Source organism: Jatropha curcas, chromosome 5 (assembly GCF_041381405.1).
Source record: "Jatropha curcas cultivar XTBG-Jc1 chromosome 5, XTBG_Jcur_1.0, whole genome shotgun sequence".
NCBI lineage: Eukaryota > Viridiplantae > Streptophyta > Magnoliopsida > Malpighiales > Euphorbiaceae > Jatropha > Jatropha curcas.
Genome location: NC_143155.1, coordinates 13,175,551 through 13,182,078, shown reverse-complemented (window position 1 = coordinate 13,182,078; position 6,528 = coordinate 13,175,551).

Here is a 6,528-nt window from a genome sequence, read left to right as displayed (position 1 = left end):
AGCATCAAATTGCCTAGATTACCCTCAGGTAAGTTTTCTTTCAAACACTATATATCATAAAGGATACGCCTGAAAATACAGATAAAAATTTTTGGTTAAGTCTTTTATGCCAAAAGTTTTGGTAAAACTTTCGCAAAAAATAATAATAACGCGTTTACAAAAAGTGAATGCTTTTGGTTCTAGGCTGGAATTCCGAACTGGGGGGCAAAAGCATGACCTTTTGCCTTAATGAGACTTTTTGCATGGGAACATGTGATGTTCCAATATCTTTCTAACAGAAAGCGAGGTCTGTTTGTACACGGACATTGCTCTTCTTTTTCTTGTGAACAATTTCTTTCAGGCCAACCGGTGATGGTTTTTCGAAGCCGATAGGTCCTACTGATTAGTGATGGTGCATTGCGAAGCTAGTCAGAATAATTTCAAAACAGTGATGATGTATTGCGAAGCTGTTTGAAATCTTCTTCCCCCAGTCAATGATGCTGAGTTGCGAAGTTGACCAGGGTAAAACCAATATCTCTCGAGCCGATCAAACCGAGGCTCGAGGATACCTTTTCAAGACCGGCTAGAGCCGACAAAGCCGATCAAATCGAGCTGAGTAGGTGGCCAGATCAAAGTCCTTCAAGCCGATCAAACAGAGCTTTGAAGACTTTGTTATCAAATCAATGTCTTTCAGGCCGATCAAACCGAGCCTCGAAGATGCCTTTTTCAAAACCGACTGGAGCCGACAAAGCCGATCAAACTGAGCTGAGCAGGTGGCCAGATCAAAGTTCTTCAAGCCGATCAAATCGAGCTTCGAAGACTTTGCTATCAAATCAACATTTCTCGGGCCGATCAAACCGAGCTTCGAGGATGTCTCTTCAGATTACATGGAAGCCGACAAAGCCGATCAAACTGAGCTGAGTGGGTGGCCAGATCAAAGCTCTTCAAGCCGATCAAACCGAGCTTCGAAGACTTTGCTATCAAATCAACATTTCTCGGGCCGATCAAACCGAGCTTCGAGGATGTCTCTTCAGATTACATGGAAGCCGACAAAGCCAATCAAACCGAGCTTAGGAGGTGACCAGATGATTGACTCAGGATCTTTTCAAGCCAATTAAACTGAGCTTTGAGAGGACTGCCTGAAAGAAGGCGCGTCAATAGACCACTTTAACATTAATCGTTTATACAATTAATGATAAAGTGGGGGGGCAAAACTGTGGTTTTATGCCTCCACCTAACCCAATGATGATATGAGGACAAAGGATGAGGTTTCACAATAAACCAGAAGTGCCTGAATAAAAAATTGAATCAAATCACCCAAAGGAATCTGACCCGTGTTAGGGCTGCGTCACGCAGTTAATACCCGCGTGACGACACTCTTAGTTGCGTCACACAGCTCCAACAGGGTTGACACCTCTGGCGCGCGCCCGTGCAATGGCCTGCACTGTTTGTATGGATACGCGGCAACTGTACGAAAAGTAAGTCGCGTCACGCAGGTTTTCGGGTGCGTCACGCAGCTCATACCCGCGTGACGCGACTGTCCTGTTGCCCTAGCCATATAAATACTGCATTACACAGCAAAAACGGGACTTTTTGGAAGTTTTCGGATTTCTCTCAAAAAAAGACTAAGGCATTTTAGACTAAAAAAAAACGATTGCGGCTAGGGTTTCCCTCAAAGACTCCAGTGAGTAACCTTGGGGAAGATCAAGCCATTAGGCACATAGATTGAAAGCTTGAAAATATAAAAAGGACATAAAAAGAGGAAAAGATAAAAAAAAGAAAGGTTTTATTGCTAAGATTGGGCATTGAACATTTCTGGGATCGTGAAGTTTCATCCCTAGATCAACCATAACGTATGCAATCCTCAAATCTGAGGGTTAGGTAATCATCTAAACCATTCTTTTGCATTTTTTTAGTTACTTATTTGTGAAAATCTCATTTTCTTAGTATTTTGGTTAGTTTGGTTTTGATTAAACTACATTTTGCCCATTTCTGAGTGTTTCTGAATTATATTAAACCTCTGTTGATAAAAAGAACACGTAAAAAGAGTAGTTTGAATGGTAGTTGCGGACCAGGGCAGCCGCGTCACGCAGCTACTACCTGCGTGACGCGACTGTTCATGTCCAAAAGTCTTTAATTCGGACTGGACCACCTGCGTGACGCAGCTATTCGCATACCCAGGATACTTTTATATTTAATGTGATATTTTGGATGAATAATCAATAAAACTAGGAATTTCAATAAGTCGCGAATAGTTCCGTCACGCAGCTGGGAGTTCCGTCACGCGACTGTTCTTCGTAGAACAGCTGCGTGGCGCAACTGTACCTATTTCCAGTAATGTGAATAAGGGGAGCTGCGTCACGCGACTGTTCCTTATGGAACACCTGCGTGACGCAACCGTCCTAAAATTTCAGTATATTTTCCTTATTTCATCTTAATTTCATATTATTAAGTAGACTTTAATCTCAATTCAGAAAATGATCAAACATGGGCAAATTAAGATTTAATCAAATCAAATCGACTAATTATTAATGATTATGAGGTTTTAGGATTTATTTCTCTTTGTTTATTATTTATCATATTATTAAATTCGGTTTGTGGCCCGCCTTTAACCATAAGGCAAGAGCGGGTCTTTTATTTTATTTTAATATGTGTTATAGATGGATGGTGAATGATATGCTTTATTTGTGATGAATGCAATGGATGAAATTAATTGGGACGGTTAATTAATTTTCCACATAGGAACTCGGTTCAATTTATTCGGGTTGGGTTTAAATAATTGGTTTTTCTAAAATAAAATCCAATTAGAAATCGTAGGTTAAAAGAGGCTGGTTTATCCGGGCGTCGGCTTCCAACGGGCCGACGTACCCAATTCCCTTACCTAGAATCGTACTTGGTACGCCTGACCAGTTTCACCAAAAATAAGAGGCCTTGAATAAAATGGGTTAAAATGGAGTCACTTTTACAAAATAAAAATCAAAACGGTCCCATTGCCGAAATAATGGGTGGCGACTAAAAATGATTTATAAGACCGATTTATCGGCACCGTATATCCAAAGGTTTTGTCACCACTTTTCCAAAACAAATATCAAAACCAAAAATAAAAACAACGATTTTCTCCGGGGGGAAAACAGTGAGCGAGAGCTCAGTTGGTGTTTCGGGTACAGGTGGTCTTTGGAGGGGTACCTGTGAAAGGACATAGTCAAAATGATTAGACTATCCTATATAAGGTGTTTTCATAGGGTATGTGAGATAGTGTGAGGTAGGGTAGTGTATGGGTAAGGTATTTGGACTTGACCCTTGTGATGTGGGGTGGTAGGGTAATGTTGGTATGCTAGGACACCTAGGATGGGACCCAATGGGATGTGATATGTAAGGTAGAGTGCTTAGGGCTGGACACCTCAACTTTTCGAAAGGCCCTAAGTTCTCAAAAAAAAAATTTTTTTGGGCCTTAGGGGCCAAAATGTGAATTTCTAGGCCTAAGGACCAAAATGTAATTTTCTAGGTCTTAGGGACCAAAATGTAATTTTTCAAGTCTCAGGGACCAAAATGCGATTTTCCAGCTTTGAAATGGAATGTTTTTTTTTTGAGATTCTCTTTTTTATCATTTTCCAGACCCCTTTTTTTTGTGAAGTAAGGGATGAATGCGTGAATGCGCACAACATCACAACATAATTCATTTTTAATGGAATGATTCAGCATCATTGGGTGCATACAGCCCTAAAGGATAGATTCTATAGGCTATGACACAAATAGAGGATTGGCTTATTAACGGACCCTTGAACCTTGAGCATGGATATACCTAACCACATGTGAAACAAGGAGTTTCGCGTGGGTCCAACGGTACGCATACTCATGGGCCATCCCCAAAAGGATTAGGGATGGTTTGCGGTAACAGGGAGGACGCTTTGGCTATCCGTCGACATAATCAAAGAGACCTGCCGATCAGCGCTACTTGCTATCCAGACTCAGAAGTTTGAACAGAAGAGAAGAAATTCATTTGAAATTCATTTTTTATGCAATGGAGAAAAAGATTCTCAATCGTGCAAATAAATAAACAAATTTGAATGATTTAAAGTAAATTTCAATTAGGTCCAAATTCTTTTTATTAAGCATTCTTAAATAAAGAATACTTAATCTTTGTTGGGGTACCCTGCAAAACAAAGCATAGTAAAATAATACCCTAAAGAAGGGCAGGTTAGTTTACACAACAATCGTAGTCCACTTTATGTAAAATGATTACATATAATCCCCAGCGGAGTCGCCAAACTGTGAACCCCTCCCCCGAAAACAGGCATATAAATGCATATGACTAAGGGCAGAAATGCACGTGAATGTATGAGTCGCCACCTTGTTTAATTATTTTAGGGTAAACTAGGAAAAAACCCTAAGTGACTCCAATTTTAATTAACCTAATTACTAGATTAATTATCCCAATGTTTAAGGCATGGTCTACGAACCCGAGTTGGATCCCGAGACTATGTCATGCTGATGAACTAACCTATGAATGAATGTTTTGCAAGGAAGATGATGTAATTGAAAATGTTTATGTGATTTTGTTGACGCGTGTTTTTTATGCCCCGCCTGATTCAATGATGATACGAGGATGTAAAATGAATGGGTTAATGCTATCTAGAAGTCTTTTAATCCAAGGATTTAAATTAAAAATAATGTTGAAAAGTTGGCTGAATCATAGCTGCGTCACGCAAGAACAGCTGCGTCACGCAACTGTTCATCCAAGAACAGTTGCGTCACGCAACTGTTCATCACTGTTCATCACTATTCATAACTGTTCATCACTGTTCGTCACTATTCATCACTGTTCATCATGTTCAACAAATGAGTAGCGTGACGCAGCTACAGTAGCGTCACGCAGCTATAGTAGCGTGACGCAGCTGTGTCTTGACCTACCCTATAAATACATCTCTTTCTCACAATTTTCAGGAGAGAACAAAAAACACAAAACAAAAAAAGGACAGAAGAACAAAAAAGAAGAGGAACACGATTTTGAAACCCTAAAAAACACACTATAAAGAAACCACAATTAAATCCTTGAAAAAAAAAGGCTTCTGGAAATCTTAGCTATCATTTGTTAAGAGATTTGATCCATTTGCAAGCATCAATCTGAGGATTAGGTAATTTCCTTAACATTCTTTGTATTTTTTATATATTTTTGTGATTTTAGTAATATTTTTGTGGTTTTAGTAATCTAAGTTTCTTTAAATCATGTTCTGTTCATATTTGGCCATTTTATATGTCTTTAAATCGTAGTTAAGTAAGAAATAATGTAAATAAAACATTTAAAAATGAATTCTGGGCTAGGACAGTGCATCACGCAACTGTTCCCGGATGAACAGCTGCGCACGCAACTATTCATCCAAGAACAGCTGCGTCACGCAACTGTTCCTGGAAGAACAGTTGCGTCATGCGACTGTTCATCCTAGAACAGTTGCGTCACGCAACTATTCACTATTCACTGATCACTATTCACTGTTCATCCAAGAACAGTTGCGTCACACGACTGGGCAGTTGCGTCACGCGACTGTGCACTATTCACTGTTACTATTCACTGCTCATGAAGAACAGTTGCATCACACAACTGTTCATCCAGGAACAGCTGCGTGACGCGACTGTTCATCGATTTTTCCAGAAAAAAAATATAATAAATTTTCTACGAAAATAAAATCTAATTTCTTCAATAAATTTGAAAATGCCCAATTATGAACAGATCACAGTTTAATTAAACTTAGAATACTAAAATGTAATTTTATGTGTTTATTTATATGAATTTTGCAATTTATGTTTAAATGAAAAATAAAATTAAGTTTGTTGATTTATTTATATTTAAGATTAATTTGCATGTTTATTAACTATTTGCATTTCTAGTGTTAAATAATAAATATGCATGAGTTTGGGTTTATGGGTTGGATTTAAATCGGGTAGAATGTATTTTAGGTTCGGTTTGTTGCCCGCCTTGAACCATAAGGAAAGAGCTGGTCTTTTAATTGTTTCATTTGATATGAGTTATGGATGAATGGTGGATGGGACAATTAATTTATGTATGAATGCGAAGAATGAATTTATTTGGGACGATTAAATAATTTTCCACATAGGAACTCGGTGCGATTTGTTCGGGTTGGGTTTAAATAATTGGCTTTTCTAAAATAAAATCAATTAGAAATCGTAGGTTAAAAGAGGCCGATTTTCCCAGCGTCGGCTTCCAACGGGCCGACGTACCTAATTCCCTTACCTAGAACCGTACTTGGTGCGCCTGACCAGTTTTTCAAACAACTTGCCTTGAATAAAATTGGGTTTAAAATGGAGTCACTTTTATAAAATAAAATTGGAAACGGTCCCATTGCCGGAATAATGGGTGGCGACTCAAAATATTTTATAAGACCGATTTATCGGCATCGCACATCCAAAAAGATTTTTTACCCCTTTTTTCCAAAATAAACCCAAAAAAAAGAAAGATGTTTTTCGAGATCCTTCCGGGGTTCGAGATTTCGGCGAAAACAGATTTCGACTTGCCGCTCGGGGTTAAATCCC